At 35.0% G+C, this 13,243-nt stretch overlaps 1 pseudogene; it reads left to right on the plus strand.

Moving 5' to 3' along the window:
- Nucleotides 1-4,393: 4,393 nt before the first annotated feature.
- LOC119621278 (intraflagellar transport protein 57 homolog pseudogene) lies at nucleotides 4,394-12,971 on the plus strand (annotated as a pseudogene).
- Nucleotides 12,972-13,243: the final 272 nt, after the last annotated feature.

Here is a 13,243-nt window from a genome sequence, read left to right on the forward strand (position 1 = left end):
TACATTACCACCAATGGTGTATAAGCATTCCCTTTTCTCTGCATCCATGCCACCATCTGTTTGTTTTTTTTTTTTTTTTTTTTTACTTTTATTAATAGCCATTCTGACTGGTGTTAGATGATAGCTCAGTGTGGTTTTAATTTGCATTTCTCTGATGATAGTGACATTGGACATTTTTTTCATGTGTTTGTTGGCTGCTTGTATTTCTTCTTTCGAGAAATGTCTGTTCACGTCCTTTGCCCAGTTTTTAATGGGGTTGTTTGTTTTTTCTTGTGAAGTTGAATTCCTTGTAGATTCTGGATATTAGCCCTTCTTCAGATGCATAGTTTGCAATTATTTTTTTCCCATTCTGTAGGTTATCTGTTTACTTGTAATTGTTTCTTTGGCTGTGCAAAGGTTTTTAATTTAATTAAGTCCCATTGTCTATTTTTGTTTTTATTGCATTTGCTTTTGAGGACTTGGTCATAAATTCTTTGCCTAGGCCAATGTCCAGAAGAGTTTTTCCTAGGTTTTCTTCTAGGATTTTTATAGTTTCAGGTCTTACATTTAAGTCTTTAATCCTTCTTGAGTTAATTTTTGTATATGGTGAGAGATATGGGTCTAGTTTCATTCTTTGGCATATGACTTTGATAGGGATTTCTTAAGCTCGACCACCATGTTAGAAACATGAGGGAGATTATCTCTAGAACACGGGGACAAAAGAATCAAAACACATGACCCTTGCTTCCCCAAAATGAATTTCCAAAATATTGAGAAATAACATATGCACATATGAACTAAATAGAGAGCAAAAGCAAATATCTAGCAACATAAGCCACACTGCATATTGATTACTGAAGAAATGGAAAACAAGGACAAAGAACAGGAATCTTCAGGGAGATTTTTCTCAAGAAGGGAAATTTTTAACAAGTCTTAAGGTAATTATGTAATTATGCTTCATAATTACATAGTAATAATGCTTCAGAGGTTGCAAATTTATGGCCCATGTTTTGTTAGGCCAGCACGATGTTTTAAAAAAACAACTTAGATTTGAATAGCTGTATATGAAACATGCCTTTTCCAGTTTAGCCATCCTTAGTGCCACTATGTGGTGTTTTATTCCATCATTTACTCTAACGTGAGTATATCGCTTGCCTTTTCCCTGAGTACATTTAAGTTTGTATCCCCTGGATGTAAATTGTCATAAAGAAGTGGGCAATCATTCATTCTTGGGAGACCAGTATGTGCAAAGGCAAAGAGATGTGAGCCATAAATGTGTGTGTGTGAAATAGGGATGTAATAGAAATTGTCCTATATGAAACTTAGGGACTGTTGGTAGAATTACAATAGATGAAAAATGGTTAGTTTCAGAAGGACCAAGTGACTGAGACCTATAAGTACTAGGCCAGATAATTTGAATTTCCCCATTAAGCAGTTGTCTGCTACTTTAAGTTCTTGGGTTCAAGAGTTATTTGAGTCACTTAAAAAAAAGATATTTGACTGCTATATAATGGTTAAACTTGATTGAACAGAAAGATACAACCTTGAAAGCTTTGCAGTACTCTAGGTAGGAAATAATAGTTTGGATAAAGGGGGTAGTTCTGGAGGAGGAAAAAAACATAGAAAAGAGAGTGTCCTGGCAAGTAAGAGAAAAAGTGTTAGACAAGAACTACACAGAAACAAGTTATGAAACTACTGTTTCCACAGAGAGTAAGAAAATTGGTGAGAAATGGCAGGATCTAACGTGCTGTTACAAAGGTGGCAAAATAAATAAAAGCTGGTTTTCATATTAGCACACAGCAGCTCACAATCCTGTTCATGGGTTTATTGCCTTCCAGCAGTTACTCACGGTTCTGGCTACTTGACTGTGCCTCTTGTCAAGAAACAAATAGGCAGCCATATGGGGTCTTCTGTGTTTTATTCATTAAAGCTTCTTTTATTTGTTGTTTTAATGTATTTAATTCACTAAATTATTACAGATGTTTTATATTACAATGCTAACAAGAAAAATACGAAAAGATGCCCAACTTCTTTTAAGCCGGGTAGAAGTGGAAACATTTTTCCTTCTGCCTGTTCAAGTTTCAGTTGATCCTTTCTGAAAACGCTGACTTAAAATGGATGGTCTCTAACAATTTTAAGTAGTGAGAAAGGGGAACAAATTATAAGTGACATTTTGAAGAAATCATTATACATTCTGCTTTGAGAGAGTTCAAGACATTGAGAATTTGGAAGCCTCATGAAAAGCCCACAAAGTACATTATTTTTTTCCTAGTATCTTCAATACTATTTGAGTACATTAAATATATAGAAATGCGTATAGTATGTTAGCATTTTTTGGTTGTATTTTTGGAGTGTGTGAAAATCTAAGAACCAGCTTTTGTGGATGGCTTTTGTGGGAAGTACACTTCATGTTGAACAAAGGGAAATAGTCTTCCCAAGCAAGCACTGCATTTATGTGTGATTCATATATGTGGATTAGACCACTTAGGAATAAACACAACAAAGAAAAGAAACTTTCCCTCTGGGCTTCATGATTTATATGAATTAAATTTGTCACTGTTAAGGTAGATCCAGAAGGCTCACTTAAGATTGTACTCTCCAAACCCTGGGCTGCATTAAAGCTTATGATATAGCCACAGGTAACTATGTTAGATTTTTCTTTGAACTTGTCTTCTAATTGGAGCCCTGTCACTGCAGAAAGCAGTTTAAATTTAATTAAGGAACAGGAAACTCCAAAGTCTAATTTTGTCCCTGAGCTGCCGTATGGGTTGTCTCGCAGGACTTTAACAGCTGTGGAGTGAAGGTTTGTGAGTGTATACTAAAGCACAACCCAGGGAACATCACAATCACAATCTAGCATTGTGGCTTCTTTCTACATAAGATAGCTCTCCAATTCCATACACATCGCATTAAACCATTAGACTCCTGCTTACTTTGATGCTGTTTTTAAGGGTACCTTCAAATAAGGGCCAAATTTAATAATAATATAAATTAGAACTCAAACAAAGAACTCAATTTTCCTTTCTTCTAGTCTAGATGTAATTTTCCTAGTTGTTTTTAGTGCTAAATCCTCCCAAAATAATCAGCTCATCTGAATCTACAGAGAAAAACTGAAATGCAATTAAATTAGAAAATGCATATAAAAAATCTTTGCAAAGAGTTAGGAAACTTTAAAATATTATCAAAGTACAATTTCAACACATTTATAAATTTCTCTAAGATTGATGCCAAGGGGATAGCAGAACTCTCCTTCCTCCATTAGCTCCTTGGAGCAGGCACAATATGCATTCATTTTGAACAGATTGCCTGTGGAGGCAAGAGCTTTGCAAGGTACTGACATGGGAGACTTGCAGTAATATTAGATAAAATTTACAGGGGCCATTTGTTTAGGCTGAGCTCCTGCATTAGGCCCAACAGCAAAGTAAACTGGAGTTAGCGATGCTGAAGTTCCACACCATCAAGTCAAAACTAAGTTGTTTATCTGATCTTTTGAAAAACCAGGAGAGAGAGAGATTTAATGGCTAAATCTCCCAAAGAGGCCCATTTTAGCAGGCATGATAAGGGAGTCCCTACTGCTTTAACCTTTACAAGGAAAGTAGCTGAAATGATCAATCCTTTTTTGCTCTGTTTCTGCTTTCTTCAGCTATTTTCTGCCCATAAAGCCAAACTCTCCTGCTCAGCTCATTGGAACACTCATTCCGTTTTATAGAATGAAGTGTTGCCTGATTCTAGAATTGCAAATTAAAGCAAATTTGAACTATGTTTGTTATAATTTTGTCTTTTGACACTAACCATGGATGTTCAATTTTTTTTCAGTGGAAATTATATTTGCATATAGAAGAGACATAAAATATAATTAGTAAGCATTCTCAAATTGCCAACAATACTAACACTTTTTAAAAACTAGCAGTTTTATCTCAAATGAATAAAACAGTGGGATAATTCTGTGGAATCTTTCACTCCTCTTCCAAGTATGTTGCTTTGAATAAATACAGCTTAAGAGTCTCCCTAACATATTGTTACCATGTTACTATGTGCTGTAAATGCAATAGCCTTAAAGACCAAATTCTAACCACAACCATGTATTTCCTTTGTTTTATATATTTAGGTCAGGCGCTTAACATGGCTTTAACATATTTCCTTTGTGGTTTAATTTCCTTTGTGATTATTTATTTTATTTAATGGGAGTGTAAAAATGTCCCAAGGACTGAAAACAAATTGCAGCTCCTTTTTAACATAGGCACTAAGAAGTACTCTGTTACTTTGCCTTTGGGTCAATATTAAACTTTCAGGATCATTTCGGGTAAAAAATGCAACAGTGAGACATTTACATTTTCTTAATAAAACACGGGAGACTACATTCACTGGCATTCTTTCACACCCTCTTGGGCCCAAGTCTTGTAACAAACAAGAAATGAGAAAATATGGACTCCTCAGTGTGCAATGCCACTCAGCAGCTCATAATGGCTCCCTGGAGATATGGAAGGATTCCTGGAAGTCTGAAGAAGGAAACGTGAACCAAATCATCAGGGCAGGACCCCAGGGTCGCTGTGAGCTTCCTAACCATGCAAAGAGAGATGTGTATGTATCCAGTTTGTAAGTGCTAAAGCTGCAAAGAGATTTTTCACTCCAAATTTACTATCCATCCTATTAACATGTGTTTGCTTTGGACACTTCAGCTTATACTTTGATAGTGAACAGGTCTGTTTTAATGGTATGTGTAATTTTCAATTCTCATTAAAGGTGTTGCTTCTTAAGACAGGAGTTTTTGTGGAGTTTTTTTGTTTTGTTTTAACAGTCACTTACCTGTTCATTTAGTAAGTAACAGAAATGTCTTATGCTTTGGACTTTATGAACATAATGTATTCATCAAATTTTAGAATGCATCTCTACTAGAATATCTTTTTATTTTACCTGGGACTTAACAAAACTTTAACACCTGGATAAATTTAGAGTTCTTTTGAACTAAATGAAATCACTTAAAATCTAACCATTACTTTACAGCTGTTAATAGTTTTAAGAACTTTTTTCAGTTGCCCAGAAGGAGGAAAATGTGGTCCATTTCACCTCCTTATATAAAATAAAATGAATTTCAATGGGAACAATAGTTTAAAAAAGGGAAGGCCTGCTTATTTTCATAGGACTAGCGTTTCAGTTAATTAAAAAACTAAGAATCATGCTTAAATTAAATCATTTTCCTTAAATTAAAAATAAGAATACCGTGAGAAATAGATCAAAAATTAGTAATGATTTTCTTCCAATTCATGTTTTTATTATGGGTAGAGAATATATTTTGAAATGACATGGAGAAGTGTTTTCCTAAAAACACTTATTGTCTGAATCATGAAGTGCAATTTTCCTAAAATGTAGTAAAAGTCAATATTATGTTAAATTAATAGTAAAAAGAAACATATAAAGACAATTTTAAATAGTCCTTGTCTTTTTAAAGAGGATGTAGTATAGTTAAGAAAAGAAAGACATAATTACAATAAATATTATTCTGAAAATATACAAAATTATTAAACAAAATCAGATATTTTAAAAGCTGGTTTTAAAAATTTAGTGTTATTAAAACTTTAATAACTTCTTTTCTTCACCCAAGAAAGTTATGATCACAATACCGCTTAATTTGTGAGGATGTGTTTTACTACATAAACAAATAATTGCACAAGCATGATTCTGCAGTTCAATTAATGTTTAAGACCAACCATGCTGATTTAAATAAAAATATTTCCCTAATAAACTCTTATTAACTTTCTTTTTTCATAAAACATATGTTTCCACTACTTCCAAAGGTCTGGTAATCGTTCATGCAAATGAAAAAAAAAGTATGTTTTCCATACATGCATAAGTTGTTCCACAAACATCTGGTAACGAAACTTTGAAAGCTGCTAGATTCTGAGCCAGCCCAGGTGTTCACTACAACATCTCTAGAACTAAGCAATTGCTCGCAGTAATTTGTTGCAACTCGTATTGGCATTTTTACGGTTATGATGAGGCAAAGGGTGATGACATCATGTACTAATGTTATGAAGGTGCTGTGAATTCAGTGTGAAAATTCCATCAATGAGTGATTGTTACTGAAATTGGCTACATTGGTGGCCATCACATGTTGCCAACTGAAACATCTGGGCACAAAGTTAGCAGTGGCACACCTTGTAAATAACTTAATTGAAATTAATTGCCAGAAGTTTGCAGCACTGTAGGCAGTTAATAAGTACCATTTCTCATTCTTCTGCAATGTTTTCGGCTTAAGAATCTTGTATTTTTGAATTCTGTTGTTGTAACTTGTGATGAAAGTAAAACATGTAGAAAATGTATAATGAAACAACAAGACCATAAGGAAATAAAAAACATTATGTAAGGAAGAAAACATTCAACCTTCTATACCTTCTTTCATTAATAAAATTTTTTCACAAAAATAATTTTTAAATTTATGTATAAAACCATTTTTCAAAAGAGGAATAATTTGAATAAAAGAGGAAAATGTTGAATAATTAGATATAGGTCTCCATTTGTTCAGAAACAAATGTCTAGTATTTTGCCCAAGTTGTAAATGTCAAATGCTTGTTGTGTTGATAAAAACATTTGAAATTATTGTATATAATAAAACCACACGTTTGAAGAGACCAAAAGGCTGTTCTGTGGAAAAACTAGGAGACTAAGAAACACAGGTCTTATTTTTGCTGTAGAGATTCTTACACATTTAGAATAATTTTTTACTCAGCCTCTTCATACTTCATAAATGCAGAAAAAGGTAGCCAAAAATATAGACTGCAACAAAGACGTTGCAGTCAACACAAATGAATTGTTGTGTGACTAATGTAGCATTGCTCAGCCTGAGAAGCTGTTCAGTAAATATTAACATCAGTTCCTTGTTCTTTCCTTCTTAGCTCCCCTTACCTTTGAATTTTTGCTTCTTAAAAAAATGCGAATGTAAAGCTGTTTAAAGATACTGAATGTCAGTAGTTTCAAACTGGCTTGAAACAATGAAAACCCAATTAATAAACTAAAGTTTATATTTGCCTTGAAAGTACCACAACTTACATTGATATACTGTGATATAAACTTCCATAATGCCCTTAATGTTTTTGAAACTTTTATAAGATATTTATTTTTTAAAATAATATGTTGTCCTGTATGCTCAACGTGAAGATCCATATAACTAACCTGTTTTAGAGTTTAATACTAGGAAGAAGTTTTCCTAACTAGTATGATTATTTTTATTATATTTTAAAAATCCATGTAACTAAAAAACTCATGTATCTTTTGGCTTGACTACGAAGGTCAAAGCTACTTTTTTTTTTTTTTTTTTCTTAAGTCAATAGCTATCCTGAGGCCAGGCCTTCTGGTACAATCAAATTGCCTTTTCTGCTCGTTCCCTTTTATATTTCTTGAATGTTGTGCTTTACTTTTGCTTCAATCATTAGTTATATCTGTTTTCTATATAAATTAGATGGGGTTTAAACAACATATACTCTAGTTTAGAATACCTAGAACTATCAGTTGGTATTCTCCCATATAAAATATTTATGATTCAAAAAGTCTATTCTTCCTAGAGCTGTGGAATGTTTCATATCTGAATTTTTTGTTCTTTATAGCTCATTATAGCAAAAATCACACTTTATAACAAGAATATTTTACTTTGTTTTTGATAACAGAGTCTCTTAGGTTTACAAATTAGCTTTTGATATAACCACACAACCTAGGTTTTACAAAAAAATATTTAGTTTCTTTTTCTGAACAGGAAAAAAAAACCCTTCATCTCTATACCTCTTCATAGAAGTAATTGTGGTTCTTTGTCATAATGGACGTATTGTTCAGGCAGAGTGAGTTAAATGCGCTATCCAAATGCAAGAAAGGATTTGATTTAATCTTTGCTTTTGTTAGGAACATTCATGGAGAGTATGGGCAAAGAAGCAGTTTTCACTTATGGTTTTAATCTTAAATGTTTGAATCCCTGTAAGTTTCCTTGAGGATAATATTTTAATGGTATCAGAGCAAATTAAATAGAATGGAGAATATGTGGAAGGAATAGCAGACAATTAACAGAGTCATATGAAATCAATGACAGTTGATTTTAATCACATTTCCACTCAGCTTGTGTTCACTACAAATGAATTTATTTTATAACAAAAATATAAAAATATTTTGGAGTTGCATACAGAGCTCTATGATTTTAGGGTCTATCTCCATGGTTTAAGGAATAAAATAAGTTCTAGTTATTAAGGATCTTGCTATTAATAACAACAACTGCATGTATTAAAGCTATACAAGAGCTTAGAGGAGAAAAATAAGTCAGGGATTTGGCTAATTAACTTGCAGAATTGACAATTCAGGAAGGCTGTTAGGAGGCAGTCCTGAACAGCACTAGAAATAAAGAGGGGGATGTGATAAAAATATGAAGGAAGGGTCCAGCTAAAAAGTATTTCTCAGATATAAATGAACAGTTCTAATTCTTGTTTTGGTGTAGCATTTTTCTTGCCAGTATGTGCATTCTCTAGGAGAAAGTAAATTCTTTAGCTAGTTTTTTAAATCCAAAGCACTTCCAATGGCCTTGAGAAGGTCTTCTTTTAAAAAGTGGGATGTAGCGGCCCGGAGCGGTGGCTCACGCCTGTAATCCCAGCACTTTGGGAGGCCGAGGCTGGTAGATCACAAGGTCAGGAGATGGAGACCATTCTGGCTAACATGGTGAAACCCCGTTTCTACTAAAAATATGAAAATTAGCCGGGCGTGGTGGCGGGCGCCTGTAGTCCCAGCTACTCGGGCGGCTGAGGCAGGAGAATGGCGTGAACCCGGGAGGCGGAGCTTGCAGTGAGCGGAGATCGCGCCACTGCGCTCCCGCCTGGGAGACAGAGCGAGACTCCGTCTCAAATAAATAAATAAATAAAATAAAAATAATTTTTTTTAAAAAACTGGGAAGTAGCAAGATAAATAAAAAGTGGAATTAGCATGGGAATGGATTATACAGATCCATTCTTTCACTCAACTAATTTGGTAGCATCCATTATGTTTCAGGTCCTCTGCCAGGATCTAGGAATACAAGCCTGATAAGGCTACTACTGCCTCATCCTGTAATTAATATTCATAATAATGATCTTAAGTTGTTGAAAAAATATTAAATTACATTCGCTAAGTTTTATTTCCAAAGACTGAGAAGTACAGACAACAAGTTGACTTATCGTGTTAAAAGTCAAGACAGTGGTTACTCTTGGTAGAGATGGGGGCTGGGCAGTGAAAGAAGGGATCACAAAAGTGGCTTTTGAGAGTCTGGCAGTGTGTTTCTTGACTGTGTGTGGGTCACAGGAGTGTACATGAGTGTATTTGCTTTGTGAGCATTCGCTGACTTGCACATTTGGGACTTTTCTGAATTTTTACTTTAATAAAGATTTACATAAAGTTGAAAAAAAAGGCAAGGAAATATTTCATAGGTAATTGAAAGACATGTTTTCCTTCCCTTTTTCAGCCAAACTTCTTCAGCTTTTGCTAACTCCTAAAGCCACTACAACATTCCAACAGATTCCATCCAACAATCCGGTGATCCAGCTCTCTGTGAGATTGCTAATGACGGAATCACCATCTCCCATGGCCACTCTTCAACCCCCTCCTGTGATGGTTCTGGTCCCTTTGATGCTTTGGCTATTCTGCCCTTTTGAAACTTTCTCCTAATTTGGCTTTTGTGACGCCGCACTCTCGCAGCCTAATTCTAATTATTAAATTGTTCCTTCTCAGCCCCCATCGCTAGATTTTCTTCTAACCACTTCTTAAATATTCGTGTTCTGGGTTCTACCCTCAGCCTATTCTCCTCCCTTCTTTCTGGTTTTAACTGCAGTCCATCAATAATGCCCAAATCTGTATATCCATCTCCAAACTGGAGATCCAGTTTTATATTTTGAATTGTTCACTTGGCATTTCCACCTAGTTTTCTTTTAAATAACTCAAACTCTGTAAGTTCCAACTGAAATTATTGTCCAAATGTCAGAATTCTGATTTTTGTCATCTATTTCCTGTCTCAATTAGCAATCTATCCTTAGCCCAGTCATCCAAGGTAGATATTTGTGAAAAATTCTCTTTCTGTCATTTTTCTCTCTCAATCCCTACATAAATAAACCACCATGTTTGTAATTAGTACCAATTAAATAATTTTCAAATTACCCTCTGTAGGTTTAGTTTGGACCCTCATTTTCTTTTTTTTCCTAGAATATTTTTTATATCTTCATAAATAGGTCCTCTGTCTAAGATCTGGACATCCCTCTTGTCTGTTATTCACACTGCTGCTATAGTCATCACACTGTTATCAGTACTACATATAGCACAATTCAAAGAGCATTTCTTGGTTAGGATGGCAGCATGAGTATAGCTGTCTAAATCCTCAATTAACATCTTCCTATTGAAATTCAAGAATACTTTAACCCCAGCATCAGTACTAGAAACTATGGAAGGATGCCATTGACCTGTCACAACACTCAAGAGATTCCTAATAGTTTTAGGGCAAATGGAGCCATGTTGTGGAAAAAGTCAAGAGAACCTGCTCTTATGAAATAACAGAGGAGACCAGGCGCAGTGGCTCATGCCTGTAATCCCTGCACTTTGGGAGGCCAAGTGGTTCACCTGAGGTCAGAAGTTCGAGACCAGCCTGGCCAACATGATGAAAACCCATCTCTACTAAAAATACAACAAATTAGCCAGGCGTGGTGGTGGACACCTGTAATCCCAGCTACTCAGGAGGCTGAGGCAGGAGAATCGCTTGAACCCAGGAGGCGGAGGTTGTAGTGAGCCGAGATCATGCCATTGCACTCCAGCCTGGAGAACAACAGAGAAACTCCATCTCAAAAAAAAAAAAAAAAGGAAAGAAGTAACAGAGGAAAGATCAGAGGCAAATCTATAAAATTTTAAAGTGGTTGAATGAGAAAAGGGAAGATTTAATAAACTAAAAATACAATGGGCTTTTTAAAAAGTCTTCATAAGAAAAGAAGCAACATTGCAGAAAATAAAATTAGTTTTCAGAGAAACAGGGTAGAGAGATGAAGGGATGAGAACAAAGATGATTGATCTATATTTTTGCCATCATAAGCAAGAATGTAAAGACCATTCTTACACATGAATCTTTGCATGTTATCTGCTTATTTCTTTAAAAATTTTTAATTGTAGAAATACTTGGTCATAAGTTATGCACTTAGAAAACATCTGGAATGTGTTATCAAATTATCTTACAAAATGATTATATAGATTTATCTGTACCAACAGTGCTTAAAAAATATGAAAGATGGCCAGGCACAGTGGCTCATGTCTGCAATCACAGCATTTTGGGAGGCCAAGGCAGGCAGATCACTTGAGGTCAGGAGTTCAAGACCAGCCTGGCCAACATGGTGAAACCTCGTCTCTGCTGACAGTATGAAAATTAGCTGGGTTTGGTGGCACGTACCTATAATCCCAGTTACTTGGGAGGCAGGAGAATTCCTTGAACCCATGAGGCAGAGGTTGCAGTGAGCCGAGATCATACCACTGTACTCCAGCCTGGGCAACGGAGTGAGACTGTGCCTGAAAAAATAAAAATAATATAAAATAAATAAATAAATAATACAAAATACAAAACCAAATTCCCTCATATTCAATTTCACATAACTATCGTAAATGTTTAAATCCTTATGTTGCTATATTGTTTTAAATTCTATTAATGTTTATCTCCAATATTTGAAAATATACATCTCAAAATTTGTTGATAGTTGCATTAAGTTTGCATCAGCGATTCTATTATTTAAATTGAGCTCGCTGTTGAACTGCCTTTGGTACTCATCCCAATTCCTTTTTTACTATCATTTCTCCTTTCTTTTATTGTTTATTTGGATGCATCTCTCATTGGGCTAGGACACCTCTTTGAGAAATTTTTCATTAAGGATATTTGAGTTTTTATCCATAATATGTACACCCATATTCCTCTTCCTTGGTTCCCTTAACCCTCTAACAATTGTATCTATAGCCCAATTTTCTTTAGGAATAATCACATTTTACATAAGGTGTATCTATACTGATAACTCCTAGATGTTAAAATATTCAATGAACATGAGCTTAAGAAAAAAAATGAATATTTGGGTGGTATACTTTCTGAACCATACATATAAGAGAATATCTTTCTGTTACCATCATATGCAAACAACAATCTAGCTGGGCATGACTTTTGTTCTTTTTTTATGGTCTCCTGTCATTGCAGAGCGGAAGCCAAGGGCTACCACTCCTTGTTAGAATTTGCAACAAGAAGCAAGTGCTTCTTTCTGCAGCCAAATACTGCAGAAAAGTGCAGCGGATCAGAGAATCCCTGTTGACCAAATGCACCAGCACAAAAGTGGAATTGAATCTTCTCTAAAAGAGAGCAAGGGATTTTTTGACAAACTCCAGAATGAAGTTAATAGTTAACTGGAGTGACTCATGCCTGCAGTCCTAGCTACTCGGGAGGCTAAGGTGGGTGGACTGTTTGAGTCCAGGAGTTTGGGGCTGCAGTGAGGTATGATTGCACCACTGCACTACTGTCTGGGCAACAGAACAAGACCTTGCCTGTAAAATAAATACATAAATAATTTTTTAAAAGAAATTAGTAAGACTTTGGAAAAGATCTGTCGCTCTGAAAAGTACATCAACCATCAGCCTGAGCACATAGTTCAAGAATATCCTGCAGCTCAAACCTAGCTGAGTGACGTAAGGAGCCGGCAGGGAAATGGTGGAGTAATTGAAAGGAACAGAATTCTGTCTGAGGTTACAGAAGACAGAACATGTAAAACTAGAAATGGAAGAAAAGTGCAGCAGCATGACTGATGGTGATTCTTTGGTTAAGATTAAATAGAGCTTAACAAAACTGAAGCAAGAAACTGTTCAGATGGACAGTTGGAACTGATGTTGTGGAACACACATTACTGCAATCAAAACTGGAGAAGTCCAGTGTTATTAAGGACATGCACGTGAGAGTTATTCCAGAATCAGCAATAGATTTATATTAAAACAGGGTTTTTCATGCTTCTGATTAGTTTTTTTTATTATTTGTAATTGCATCTCTTGTTGCATAGATTTCAAAACATAATTATACCTCTTATGGCATGTTCAATGGGTATTTTTATACGTACACACACATATTCTATCATGGTGATTATGATGGTTAAAGCCTTTACATTGAATATAATGCTTAATAAAATAATTAAAATTTTTTTTTTCAAAAAAGAAGCACTCAGGAGATTTACAGGGTAGATGGGCATAGTATCTCACACCTGTAATC

This window comes from Chlorocebus sabaeus, chromosome 11 (genome assembly GCF_047675955.1).
Source record: "Chlorocebus sabaeus isolate Y175 chromosome 11, mChlSab1.0.hap1, whole genome shotgun sequence".
NCBI classification, from domain to species: domain Eukaryota; kingdom Metazoa; phylum Chordata; class Mammalia; order Primates; family Cercopithecidae; genus Chlorocebus; species Chlorocebus sabaeus.